Source organism: Quercus suber, unplaced genomic scaffold (genome assembly GCF_002906115.3).
Source record: "Quercus suber isolate HL8 unplaced genomic scaffold, Cork oak 2.0 scaffold_121, whole genome shotgun sequence".
In the NCBI taxonomy this organism is placed as follows: domain Eukaryota; kingdom Viridiplantae; phylum Streptophyta; class Magnoliopsida; order Fagales; family Fagaceae; genus Quercus; species Quercus suber.
In genome coordinates this window covers 167738-182972 of record NW_027069586.1, presented here as the reverse complement: position 1 = coordinate 182972, position 15235 = coordinate 167738, and the positions used below count along the sequence as shown (strand labels likewise).

Genomic DNA, 15235 nt, shown 5'->3' with positions numbered 1-15235 from the left:
GGCGCATGGAGGCGCGTGGCGGCGCGTGCTCGTGAGGCAGAAACTTCTGGCGGCGCGTAGGGGCACATGGAAGACTATTTCTGGCAGATTTTTGTTAGGTTTTGCTCGGGACTGTCAGATCTGTCAATGTATGCCTTTACTTTGGCGGTTTGATCAACAAAATGACGAAATCCGAGTGTTCTAGGGTTGTGGGCGTGACGGCGGTGACTCGCTTTTGACAGTGACTACCGGATGAAAGCGAGGGCAGTGGAAGAACGCCGGAGATGTCCACAAGAACAAAAAATCAGAGGAAAGGCTCTGATACCATGTTAATAATATAAAGAGAGAGGATGACTAAATAGTCAGTATAATATTGTGTGTAAAATAATGTACAAAAGAGAGCCTTATATAGGCTAGGTATGTGTGCAGTACAAGTAATATAAGTGTTGTACAAGTAATATACTGGGCTACGCCCAATGGGCTAATATAGCCAATCTATACACTAACACCAAGAATGCTATATATATATATATATATATATATATATATATATATGTATTATACCTGATGTATTATTTGCCATAAGAAGATATATTAATGCTTCATTACTTGTTATATTGATAGATGGGAATCACCAGATCACACAAGTTTAATCGAAATACATGATTAAGATGTATTAATACAAGTTCTTCAATTTAAAATAGAGGTTGTTCTAAACATCAAGGTTTAAATGAAGGTGGCTCTCTAATCTTAGTAGCTAGCTCAAAGCCATGTGCAATCTCAATCAACGTTGGCTCTGAGCCCTTTAGTCCACCAAAGGTTATGCCAAAAGGTACAGCTTTATTATCATATCCTGCAGGGACACTAATACCAAGGAACCCCCCAATTGCAAGAACACGAGCAGCATCGGAATCAGGTGTTACCAATGCATCTAAGCTAATCTTACTTATCAGTTTCTTAAATCCATCTCTGGACAGTTTTTCCAGGTTCAGCAATGCTGCCTTCTCTTTATTGCCAATTCCATTTGTGGATTGGAATGCTAGAAGGATGTCTTGGCCAAATTCCTTAATCTTTTCCTGCATGTCCATTCAAGTCAAATTTTTAGCATCAAATGAGCAAGCTTTGCCCATGTCGCTTGAATATACAACCATGGATCGAAGAAATTAAGGGAACCTTTGATAATATGTCACCCAGGAGAAAGTAAGTAATTGAAACTTTTATTTATTATATTGTTGAAGTGACACCAATAATTTATATTTATTATCACGCAAGTTTGTAAGTTTTGTATAATAAAATTTGTTGTAATTTTAGAAATTTCCTACTTACCACGTCTGAGAACTTGATGTTGAAGGTTATTACATCTGCCAAGGATCGCACTGGAGAAACCGCTTGATCTTTTAGATATGCATTTAAGAATAGTTTGAACTCAGCCAGCAATTGAGCAAAGCCGTTGCTTCCCTACTTTACGTGACATTCAAGATGACGTCAATGTTGGCTACTTCCAAGTGGTCTATCAAAATTGCACCCTCTTGCCTTTATAACATGAAAATTATGACATATTAAAGCAACATCACTATGTAGAGCCAATTTCTTACTTGAATAATTTTGCTGTTTATTTAGATTAGTACTTGGAAATATTTTATCTTAAAGTCTGGAAATGATAGTCAAAAGCTTTAGCCTGGAGAGATCCAGTGCCAGAAGTGAAGAAGGGATTCCTAACTACTCCCAACCTCTTCTTTAAGCCTATAAGCATTTAGAAACTGTTTATAGCCACCACGTGGAATGTACTTTGATGCATCCTCTGTTGCTTTATCATTGTAGTCGAAACCTGTAATGGCGTCAAGAACATAAACAGCTAGGAAGCACGGGTGCGTTTCGGGACTCGGGTGCGCGTGCAGGTGCGGGTGCGGGACTCGGCAATTTTTGAAAAAGGTGGGTGCGGGTGCGGCGGGACTCGGTGAATAAAAAATTATTAAAAATATATTTATTTATATTTTTAATATATTGCTAAGCACACTTTTCACATTATATAAACATATACCAAATTTAAAAGCAATAGTAGATAATAATTAAAACTAAGATGTTCATAAATTCAATACAACCCACAAGATTAAAACTAAAACATTATTTACTAACAAGTGCAACAAGTCACTGCTAAAATTTCATAATAAGTAGAATAACAAACTAAGATTCACAATCAAACACAACAGAGAGGGACGAACAAGCACACAAACACAACAGAGAGGGACGAAATTGGGTTAAAAAACAAGCACACAAACACAACAAACACTGCACAAAGAAGAGAGAAATAGAGACTAAAAGGGAAGCAAAGAGAAGAGAGAGCACACCTGAAGGAGAGAACACGACAGAGAGGGAAAGGTTGGAGGCGGAGCCGCGGAGAGCACAGAGAGAAAGAGAGATGAGGGACGGACTGAAAGGGTGGGTTTTGGACAAGTGAGAGTGCGTGAGTGTCTGAGGTATTTTTAGGTTAGGTCAAACGGTGCGTTTCGCACCTTTTTTTTTTTTTTAAAACAAATTTCGGCCTGAACTGGAAATTTCGGATTCGACCGAATCGGCCGATACGGCCTGAGTCTGCTCGATTCGCGTCTCGTCGGTGCGAGTCGGTGATGCCATATGGCAGGACACGCCTGACGCGGCACAGACTCGCGGTTAGCGGCGTCCCTGCCGCGTCGCCGCGTCCGGCCGAGTCCGACTCGAGTGCGGCTCCTCTGGAGCCACGTCGGTGCTTCACAGATAAACAGCATCTGACACCATCCTGTGATTGGCCTATTCAATTAGTCACAATATATGACACTCCACTTAGACCATTTGTACATACATAACCATGGTGAATGAAAATTGCAACACAAGTCTTAGGAAAAAAAAAAAAAAAGAGGAAGAGGAAGAAGAAGAAGTAGAAGTAAACCTTTTAGAGATAGATATGATTATGTTATTTGGAAATCACATAGAATAATGTCAAAATGGATTATGCCATAGCCATATTATGTTGTGCAAAAGCTATTGTGTAATGTTTGGGCCAAATTTTTCATGGCTCAAAACAATTGGGCCCTGCAAGAAAAACGAAACCATATCCCTTGGACACAAATTCAATTTTTCAAAATTACATGAGATGGACTTTACAGAGCGGCCGGCCCAGCTTGGAGCCATGGAAAGAACGGAATGGCCCATGTGGCCCAATTTAACCTTCATCACTTAACATGTTGATATGAGCAGCAAACTCGACACATGCGACGAAACCAGGTCAAAAAGACAAGCCAATCAAAGTTCGACAAGTGACGAAGGGATGAAAAGGAGATTTTCTTTCGTGTGGCAGATTTTCTTTCGACTAATGAATGAAACAACGTACACACAAATTTGACTGCTTCCTTTGGTTAGAAAAGCCAACGCGGTATTGAATAAATTCAGCATTAAGTGAAAAAACTATGGAACGCTCTGAACGCTCTCTCTCTCTCGAAGAACAAGCGGAACTTGCCCGCAATAATAAAAAAGTTAAAAATGTGAGCCATGATGGATTCTGTGAAGGCCATAGCCCAAGTCCTTCATCTCCTTCCTTCGCTGGGGGCTCTAGCAGCAAAAATGTTTCATTCAAGGATAAACTTATGGGTGAAAAACCAGGTGCATACACGCAGGCTTTCTGTTTTGAGGAGTTCATGGAAGATGATGCCGAGTCGGATGACGAAGTGGAAACACTCAGGCAAGGTATGGTAGCTGTGAAGTTTTCAAAGGAGCTAAAACAAGAGATTTGAAGACCATGGGCAAGAGCTTTGATAGTTAAAGTGTACAGCAAAACTGTTGGATTAAATTTCCTTCAAGCTAAACTACTATCTATGTGGAAGCCAGCAGGGCGATTGGACGTTGTAGACTTAGAACATGGCTTTTTCCTCATAAGGCTGTCTTTGAGAGAGGATGTTGAGCATGTTCTGAAGAAAGGGCCTTAGTTTATAGGAGACCACTTCCTCTCGGTTAGACCATGGGAACCAGATTTCAAGCCTGAGTCAGCCAATGTGTCTTCCATTGCAATGTGGATAAGACTCAGTGGATTACTGATTGAGTATTACAATGCTAAGGCTCTTCAACATATCGGCAAGGCTATTGGCAATGTGTTAAGGATCGATACTTTTACGGCGACTGAATCTAGAGGCAAGTTTGCAAGGTTGTGTATCCAAGTTGATGTGGATAAGCCGCTTGTCACTACAGTGATGATAGGAAAACTTCAGCAAGCTGTTACATATGAGGGTATTCATAACTTATGTTTTGAATGTGGAAGATTGGGCCATAGAAAAGAGCTCTGTCCTTTTGTTATTAAACCGATGCCGATGCTGCCGTGCAAGGAAGCGGATTTGGGTGGTGTAGGTGAGAGAGGAACAAGCCCACACGTTGTGCATGCTACTGACGATACTGAGAATTAGGTGGGACCACATGGTAAGGAGCATGTTGCCATACGCAAGGACGAGCATGAAGAATTGTATGGCCCATGGGTGGTCGTGGCACTCAGGAAGAAGGAGACAAAAATTCAGAGGAGTGGTGGGTACTTACCTGACCACGGTCTGGCTTATGAGCAGAGGAGTAACGGTCTACAAGTAGCAAGTAGAAAGACTTGGGCTGGTGTGGAGAAGGTTGATGGATCCAGCGGGCTGAATAGGGAGACAAAGAGAAAGTTATCTCCAGTGAGGATATTGGAAAAAGCCCAAGTGGAGCAGGTGATTCATAGAATAGGAAAAGAAGCCCAAACCAGTCTAGCCCATGTTTTAAGTTTAAGTTTAAAAGGTAAAGAATCAAAACTTAAAGTTGACAAAGCCCGTAAGGCCAACTCAGTAAAGGCAATGAGGGCTGTTGCGCGTGCAAGGGCTGTGCAGAATTCTCAAAGTAGCGCCGCTAGAGAGTTGAACGCGCCGTTTCAAGGAGCTGAGATGCGAAGCAAGGAGATGAATGCACCGGTGCACCTGAAGGGTTGTACTTACCGTGATTCTGGCAATGGAGATACAGGGACGAAAGCTGATGGAGATTTCCAATTTGCTGCCGCCGCTGTGTCAGATATGGGTCAGAATCGAAGAGGAAGCATTGGTTTAAATTCTGATCAAATTGGCTGTGAGGTGAGTATTTTTGAATTGAATCATGGAGTGGGGCTGCTTAAAGACCAAGAAGGTGTGGAAGGAGAGTTAACTGATACGATCCGGCTGGGCATGGAAAATAGTGATGGCTTGGGTGTTCCTCCTAGTGAATGCGCTGGCATCGAAGAAGGACCACAGAAAGCTCATTATATATACGGGTTGGTAAGTGATGAGAATGGGGGTCGTGTAGCTTATGGTGCAGATAAGATGGATTTGGAAGGGGGAGAAGATGGTGAAGCTTCTCTTTGATGTTGGTCAGGTCACATATCTAAATAAATTCTTATGAATAGCATCATTTGGAATTGTAGAGGTGCTGCGAAGCCTTCCTTTCAAAAGCATGTTAGGGAGTTGGTTCTAAGTCATAATCCAGCTATCCTGGTGGTAATGGAAACTCGAGTTGGGGGAAACAGAGCAAGGGAAATCACTGAGAGGCTTTCTTTTGATGGAGTTATTCACTCTGATGCAATTGGGTATACTGGTGGAATGTGGGTGCTGTGGAATACAGACAGAGTTGATGTTGCTCATTTGGCTAGCACTAAACAGAAGATTCATTTCACGGTTAAGGTACGAATTTCTAATGTAACTTGGCTTTTCTCTGCTGTGTATGCTAGTCCTAGGAGTGCTGAAAGGCACATTTTGTGGAATAACCTTATAAAAGTTGCTGACCTTCACAATATGTCTTGAGTTATAGCAGGGGATTTTAATGAACCTTTGGTTAATGATGATAAATTTGGGGGTAGAGCGGTGAGTGTGAATAGGTCTCTGTCGTTCAAGGAGTGTTTAGATAAATGCAATATGATAGACATTGGTTTTACGAGGCCTCGATACACTTGGACTAATAGAAGGGAAATTCAAGCATTGATACAGGAGAGGATAGACAGGTTCTTTGTGAATCCTAAGTGGTGTTTGCAATATCTAGATGCAAAAATTACCCATTTACCTAGGTATCATTCTGACCACTGCCCTGTCTTGTTAGAGATGCAACTAGGATTACGCGGTGGAAAGAAGAGGCCTTTTAGGTTCCAAACTTGCTGGCTGTTAGACCCTACTTTCCCTGATGTTGTTTCTCGAGCATGGGATGGTGCAAATAATCTTGTTGAGGCGGTTGATAGTTTCACTAGGGATGCTGTGGATTGGAATAAAAACCAGTTCGGGAATGTTTTTACTAGGGAGAAAATTCTGATGGCTAGGATATATGGTATTCAGAGGGCTATTGCTACCAAACCCTCCTTTTTCCTTCTTAATTTGGAAAAGGATCTTTTTAGGGATCTTAATCTTGTTTTCAATCAAGAGGAGGAGTTATGGGCTCTAAAATCTCGGGTTAATTGGATGGTTCAGGGTGATCGTAATACAGCCTTTTATCATGTATCGACGTTGGTTAGGAGGAAAAGGAATCAGATCATGGCAATCAAAAATGCAGTGGGGGAGTGGATTCATGAGGAAAGTGACATTAAAGAGTATATTAGAAGTGGTTTTAATGAGATTTACTCGACATCTCATGAAACTGCTTCAAGGGGAGATTCTATCAATTTGCATTGTCAGGCTAGATTGTCAGATGGGGATAGAGAGAGCATTGGTGGGGAGGTTAATAAGGAAGAAATAAAGGCTGCCTTGTGGTCTCTAAAACCTTTTAAAGCCCCGAGTCCAGATGGGCTTCATGCGGGTTTTTTCCAGAAATTTTGGTCGGTAGTGGGGGACTCCATGATTGAGGAAGTTGAACAGATTTTTAGGAGTGGAAAAATGCCTGAGCATTTGAATAAAACTCTCATTGCACTAATTCCTAAAATACAAGGCCCTGCACTAATTCCTATTAGCCTCTGCAACACGGTGTACAAAGTGGTGACTAAGATTATTGTGCCAAGATTGAGACCTTTCTTGGATAAGCTTATATCTCCCTTACAGACGGCTTTTGTCCCGGGTAGAAAAGGCACTGACAATGTTATCATTGCTCAGGAGATAATTCACTCTCTTGGGAAAAAGAAAGGGAAGTCAGGCTACATGGCTTTAAAGATAGATTTAGAAAAGACTTATGACAAGCTTGAGTGGGGTTTTATTCGTAACATGCTTGCTAGGATTAATCTTCCCACAAAGCTCATAGATGTCATAATGAGTTGTGTGTCGACAGTCTCCACGTCCATTTTGTTTAATGGGGAAGCATTAGATCCTATTCTGCCTTCTAGAGGGATAAGGCAGGGTGACCCACTCTCCCCTTATCTTTTCATCATTTGTATGGAGTTTATTGGGTAGCTTATAGAAGAGAAGTGCAATATGAAAACATGGCAGCCAGTCAAAGCCTCTCAAAGTGGTCCGGAATTTTCTCACCTTTTTTTTGTGGACGACCTCATTTTCTTTGCTAAAGCAGATTGGGTAAATTATTTCGCCATTAGAGATGTTCTTGATGAGTTTTGTGATTTATCCGGACAATCAGTGAGTGAAGCTAAGTCGAGAGTGTATTTTTCTCCAAATGTGGATAGAGACACAAGGGAATCGCTTTGTGACATGCTTGGGTTTGTTTCCACCCCTTTCTTGGGGAAGTATCTTGGTTTTCCTCTAAAGCATCCTGGCTCCTCATCTCAGGATTACAATTTCATTCTTGATAGAGTGAAACAAAAACTCACGGGTTGGAAGGTTAACATGCTCTCTTTGGCGGGGCGGACTATTCTCATACAAGCCTCTTTGGCTGCTATTCCTTCGTATGTTATGCAATGTACACAATTACCTGGAAGAATTTTGGATGGGCTAGATAGAGTGAATCGAAATTTCCTTTGGGGTTCTTCGGAGGCAGCCAAGAAGATTCATTGGGTTGGTTGGGATAAGGTGATAAAAACTAAGGAGGAAGGGGGGCTTGGTTTGCAATCAGCAAAAGGCAAGAATATAGCTCTTTTATCCAAGCTTAATTGGAGGTGGCATAATGAAAAGGAGGCCCCTTGGGCTAGAGTGTTGAATATGAAGTATTGCAATCAAAGAAGAAGGAGTGCAACCAATGCTAATAGGCTTCCTTGTTCTCACATATAGGCTGCTATGAAAAGAGGTATGGATACTTTCAATAGGGGAAGTAGGTGGATGGTTGGTAGGGATAGTGGGCTAAATGTGTGGCAAAATAAATGGACAAGTGGAGGTTCTCTTAGAGGTTTGATTCAGGGTCCTATCACGAGGGAGGCTAGCAATTTAGAAGTTAAAGACTTTATGACAGACACGGGTTGGGATTGGGGGAAGATCCCTTTTGAACTTCCCTTAGAAGTTAAAAGGGTGATTCAAGCAACCCCAGTGACAGTATTGAGTAGAGGTGTTGATATGTTGGCTTGGTCGGGATCTCCTAAAGGCACCTTTGATTTGAAAAGTGCTTATAGGATTGCCATGGGGGCTGAATGTATAGTACCTTTCTTTGCGCAGTGGATTTGGAAAGTGAATACTCTTCCAAGGATTAGAACTTTTCTTTGGAAATGCATTCATAACAGCATTGGAGTCAAAGTTTGCCTTGAAAGGAGGGGTGTTAGTGGTGATACTACATGCCCTCTATGTCAGGAAGGAGTTGAAAGCATTTTACATGCCCTAAGGGACTGCTCACTATTAAGATGCTTGTGGAACCAGCTGGGGATTCTACCCTCTAATGAAGCCTTTTGGAGGAGCAACCTCCAAGATTGGCTAGTGTTAAACTCAAACATAATTTAGGTGCTTCTCATCCGCCTTGGAAAGTTGTTTTTCCATTTGTTGTGTGGAATGTTTGGAAGAGTAGAAACAATGTGGTTTTCAATGGCAAAAGTAGGAACCCGAATCTTGCTTTGGTAATTGTAAACCAAGCTGTAGAATTTTTTCATTGTCTTACTTCTCCAAGGGTGCTGACCCGAAATGTTATGATGAGGATTAGATGGGAGAAGCCGACTCAAGGGTGGTGGAAGCTTAATACAGACGGCTCATGTTGTGGCAACAATGGCTTGGCAGGTTGTGGAGGAGTGGTTAGGGATGATTCAGGTAGGTGGGTTATTGGTTTTAGTAGAAGTATTGGTATCACAAACAGCTTTGCTGCTGAGTTGTGGGGTTTAAGGGATGGTCTTCTCCTTTGCAACAACCTCAATATTAATGCTCTTGAAGTTGAACTTGATGCCAAGGCTATTGTGGATGCCTTAGGGAATCCCTCATATGTCAACAACGTTATATCGCCGTTATTGGATGATTGTAAGCTTTTGATTTCTCGCATTCCTCATGTTTGTATTAAGCATTGCTTCTGTCAGGCAAATAGGTGTGTGGATAGTCTTGCTAGGATGAGCTATTGTTTAGATGCTAGTTTTTCTACCTTTTATAGTCCGCCTGTGGACTTAATAGATGTTGTTGAGGATGATCTCAATGGGATATCTGTCAATAGGATCTGTACTGAGAATGTTTTTGTTTGTTAGTTAGTAATGAATCTTTCTTCACCCAAAAAAAAAAAAAAAAGGACCAAACACATTACCAATTCAAATTGATTTTACTTTATTAATCCAAGTTACTTGATTGATATTTGTAATAGAAAATTTTAGATGGAGCACTATGCCCAATTGGATGCTTAGAACTGTAATGGTAAATGTAACCCTCCATATTTTCTGTTTATCTTTTATATTGGTTATATGTTTCACAGTTGGTTAGAGAGCACTCACTTCATGTGGACATTACATGTTATGAAATATTAGTTGCATACCATCGTTACACAAAACACCATCCTGTGAATGTGAATACATTGCAATGCTTTATAACACAAAGAGCACATTAGAGCATTCACATCGGTTTGTGCAAATATTTTTTACTATTTTAGTATAAAAATCTTTTTATGTTCTATTTTACATAATCACTTTAATTTTTAAAAATGCTCACATTATATTATCTGTTTTATTATCTATTTTATTAAAATATCAATTTTTTGTGATTTTTTAATTGTATCTCTATCTTTAGTATTATTCATACATCAGAACTGCTATTCACTCTCTTTTTTCATTTTCGAGAAACACAAAAAATGAATAAAATATGCATATGCACAACTACGATAATCATGTAAATTTACACGGTTATATATTATAACTAAAATGGAAAATGAATCATAGATGCATAGGTTTATATAAACAGATGTAAGTAATTTTTAAAGTTAATTGGCCAAAAAATTGTATTTAAGCCATTTTTCATGGAATGATGCAAGTGCTCTTATAATCTCAAAATGGAAAGTGTAAAATCACATACCCAATAGTGTCCTGCCTAGGACAGATTGAGTTAGAATTGGCAGGACATAGGATTGAGCCATCAGTCTCGGTCCCAAGCGCCACTGCTTCCAGATTTGTTGCAGCTGATATTGCTAGCCCACTACTTGACCCACAAGGAGTTGCTGATAAAATGTAAGGGTTCTTCATGCAATATCAAAACGTTAGGTCTTGGTCACAATTAAGTTTTTAGGCTTGAATCAAAGTTGCATTAAGTATATAGGTTTTTTTCTTTTCTTTTTTTTTTAAAAAATTTTTTTTTTTAAATAAAAGTATATATATAGTTTGTTAGTGTTTCCTGTTAGCTCACTTTATCAAATTTTTTCTGGCCAAATTCTAGCTAATATTTAAGCTTACTTTAGTTTCAGCATCTTAACTTCGATATTTTTCTGATTTTTCCGCCTTTTTTAAGGTTAGTTTTTATAGATGTCTACTGAAAATTAGATGCTAAAATTGAGAATTCGAGAACCATTACATTTTTGGTATGAGATTTCCATTGATATATATATGTTTTATATGTTAGGACATATGTGATTCACTTGTTAAAAACATGTCACTATTTTATGTAATTAACTAATCATTTAACAAAATGCACTTTACTTATATTTGGGTAGATCTAGGATGTGTTTTATACTTTAAGAAACTTGTTTCAAGTTCAAGTGTTAAAGTCATGCAAGTCTGTCCAAGATTCAAGTGCAGAAAGTGTTGTTTATTAAACCTCGACAGCTAGCTATCTATCAAGACCTATAGAGCTGTTGAAGCCCGTGGCTCGACAGCAGCTCGATAGATAGGGCATCTGTCGAGGTTTATGAAATTCAATTTATCAGGACTGTTTTAATTCAATCCGTGATTGTATGTTTGGGATTTCTTTTCTCACAATCTTAGACATATAAAGGGATTATTTTAAGGGCCGTCAAAGGTGGACACAAGTTGCATAAGTGTTGAGCAAAGTTTGTTCAAGCAAATTGTGACCAGAGACAGAATTTGCCCTAGTTCATCTTTCTTGTGAAGAAGCTGTTGTGTTTGTACCCCGTAAGGTTTTGTAACTAAGGAGCTTCTCGATCTTCATTGTTGGATGAACTAAAGAACTTTGCAGCCAACAACTTTCTCTAGTTGATGATTGAAGTCATGTACTGGGATCTGCGCAATTGGTTAGTAGCATACTAGAAGCCGTGCATTAAAAGGAGAGATTGTAACTACAGAACAAGTCCAATTGGGTATTGGGGTAAGGGTTCTTGTTACCTTATTCTTAAAGATTTAAATTATTATTCAAAAATTAATTCAGATCATTTAATTTCTACACCTAAACATTCTACTATCTTATAGATATGGTTAGTGGGAGATGGATTGACTGAAGAATAACAGTTAAAAGTACCGAAAGGAACATTATTTATTCCCTATTCACAATCTCCACCAAATAAATATCGAAAGGACAGCTGCCTATACCATATCACACGGGCAATGTAAATTCCCACTTCTCTTGAGAATGCCCACTCTTGTGAGGTTCGTAATATTACTCTAAATGATGTTTTGTCTTGAGCATTTACATTCAATCTTACAAACTATAACCAACATATTGCAAAGCTATGATAGAGCACTCTCTCCATGCACCAACATATTGCAAAACTATGAATATTTATAGAATGCTTTAAATTTGATCGTAGAACTGGTTGCCAAGAAGGGTGATGAGTGCATGGCGTATAGCTGGGATAGTGCATGCATTAGGAAGATGGAATGAGCATGAGTGTGGTTACACAATGTCCAAAATGGAGAAAGTTTGGCGAGAAAGTCTTCAACATGGGTTTCAGCCTTTGATGTTCTCAAATGGATCTAAATACTAGCTTCATAAGCATATGGTGATGTATTTTAATAAAAATAATAAATTAAAATTTCCTATGGAATGTTGATGTATTTTAATAAAAATAATAATTTTCATAATTTTGTTGTTACAAAATTTGTTATGGAATGTTATGCCACATTAACTAAATGAGTTGCTTAAAATATTTGTATTACATTAACCCTGGCTTTATTGTCTTTCTAATTTATTTGTCATTATGTTGTGACTATAAATATAAAGTATTCGTTTTTTTAATTGGTTAAAAATATAAGTACAAAAACACATTAGAGCATTCGCATCAGTTTGTGCAAATATTTTTTACTATTTTAGTGTAAATTTTTTTTTTCTATTTTATATAACCACTTTAATTTTCAAAAGCACTCACATTATATTATCTGTTCTGTTATCTTTTTTATTAAAATATCAATTTTTCGTGATTTTTTAATTTTTTTTCTCTATCTTCAATATTATTCACACATCAGAACTACTATTCACTCTCTTTTTTCGTTTTTGAGAAACACAAAGAATGAATAAAATATGCATATACACAACTCCAATAACCATGTAAATTTACATGGCTATTATAGCTAAAATGGAAAATGAACCACAGATGTATAACTTTACATAGACTGGTGTAAGTGATTTTTAAAGTTATTTGGTCAAAATTTTGTATTTAAGCCATTTTTCATGGAATTATGCAAGTGCTCCTATAATCTCAAAATGAAAAGTGTAAAATCACATACCCAATAGTGTCTTGCCTAGGAGAGATTGGGATGAAGCTTGCTCGGCTGGTGAGCCCAACAATTGGCTTGATGCCTACTACTGAGTTAAAACTGGCAAGATATAGGATTGAGCCATCAGTCTCGGTCCCAAGTGCCATTGCTACCAGATTTGCCACTACTGGTATTGCTAGCCCACTTCTTGACCCACAAGGAGTTGCTGATAAGACGTAAGGATTCTGCATGCAATGGCAAAACATTGCGGTCTTGGTCACAATTAAGTTTATTGGCTTGAACCAAAGTTGCATTAAGTATATAATTTTTAAAAAAACAAAAGTATTGGCAAAAATGGCCAAACAGCATGTTTAGGCAAAATATTTAGTCATCTATCACTATTTGCAAAATATTTAGCAATTTATCACTGTTTTGTAACTTAAGTTTCGAAAAATCGAGTTCTTTAAAAAAGTGCGACATTTTTTAATTAAAAAAAAAATCCACATCGAACTCAAATTTTTAATATAAATCTCGAGTTCTTTGAACTCAAGTTATTTAAAAATTTTAACTAAAAGAGCTGTGTGAAAACAGCTTGACAACATGATAGTAGAGATTTTTAGAGAAGTTTTGTTTTGCGTGAGTGTTTGTTCATTTAGATCCTTTAAACAGATTGTTTAACCTAATATATTAACCAAGTGATTACTTAGATTAATTATTCAGATCTAAGTTAATTAAGCATATATCATATCATGCACAAATGCAAGAAAATAAATAACATTACGATATGATGATCCAGGAAAATCGATGAAACGAACCGTTTCTAGGTAAAAACCTGGAGAGGATTTGATCTAGCTATCCTCAAGGTAAATTAAATTCACTATAAGAGAATTGAAGTTATTACAATCAGATTTAACTCTAAATCTATTGCTACCTCATGTAGTAACTTACTAACATGACCACGTGCAAGCTTTGAATCCACAGATTTCTTCTCTTCTCAGATTTACACCAACACAAGTCACTTTGCTTATGACTTCGAGATCCCACTCAAAGATTTTAGATCACCATCAGTAATGATCTTGATGCAGCAACTATGTTCTGCCATCGCTTGATTGTAGTTCTTGCTACGTTAGATTCTTGTGTAGTTAGAAAGTACAAAACCTCTCAAATCTCACAAAGAGTAACACACAAGTCTTCTCCAAAGTCCTAAAAACATGGTTAGGGTTTCCCTTTTATATGTGGGGGAGTTTAGATGAAATCTTAAACATTTTCACGAGCTTGGGCCTATTTAAAAATTCTACAGAAAAACTGGACTTGCGATTTTTGATCTGTCTAGCCTAATACTCAATCAGTCAAGCAAGGAAAAACCATACTTCCTTTTTCTACAGTTAGCTGGACTTGAACCTTGAAATAAACACTTTTAAGCATTGCCAAACACCTAGACTATACATGTTTTGTTCTCGATTTGCCAACACAACAAAAATATGATTCTAAACATTTAAACCTAAATCTTTATAACCTAACAATGAGGATTCACGGTTTTAGAGCTGTGTGATACGTTAGAAGATGGTCTGACTTTTTTTCAAGCCTTAATTGCATATCTCTGCAATTTCAACGCAAGATGATTCTTGTAACATACCTAGATAGAATAGGTATATGCTTGAACTATCAGGCCTAACCTTTAAATGCTTGATCACGCCTATGGACTTTCTTGCAGGAGCAAGCTTACCGACATTGACCTTCCTGCATGCACAATGGTAAATTGCTGCGAGTTCCTTAAAAGATAACGCATTTTTTTAAGGAACTCTATTTTTTTTTTAACTCAAGTTATATGTAAAAATTGTTAAATATTTCGCAAATAATAATAAATTGCTAAATATTTTACTGGAACATACTATTGGCCATTTTCGCCTAAAAGTATTTATATAGTTTGTTGGTACTTCCTGTTAGCTCATTTTGATAAATTTGTTTTCTGGGCAAATTCTAGCTAATATTTAATTTTACTTGAGTTTTAGCATCTTAACTTTGATAAATTTTCCCCTTTTTTAAGGTTATTTTTTATAGATGTCTATTGAAAATTAGATGCTAAAATTGAGAATTTGAGAACCGTTACATTATTGGTTTGGGATCTCTATTTTCTGTTGAGGTTGTTAATGAAATGATATATTTTTTATATATAAATAATTCAAGTTTGGCTCAGGAAATGTTTTCTTTATATTCATTTATTTCGCAAACATTCTGTTTAAGCTTGCTTGCAAAATGAGCATAATTTCAAATATAATAATGTGTTAGGGATCAAGCTTGGAAGTATGATCTTCTCAACTATAGCATACCAAATATTATATGTATACA

At 37.8% G+C, this 15235-nt stretch overlaps 1 pseudogene; it reads right to left on the bottom strand.

Annotated features, from left to right (window-relative positions):
• Positions 1–698: 698 nt before the first annotated feature.
• LOC112034442 (probable amidase At4g34880) overlaps positions 699–15235 on the bottom strand; it is a 29251-nt pseudogene continuing 14714 nt past the window's right edge.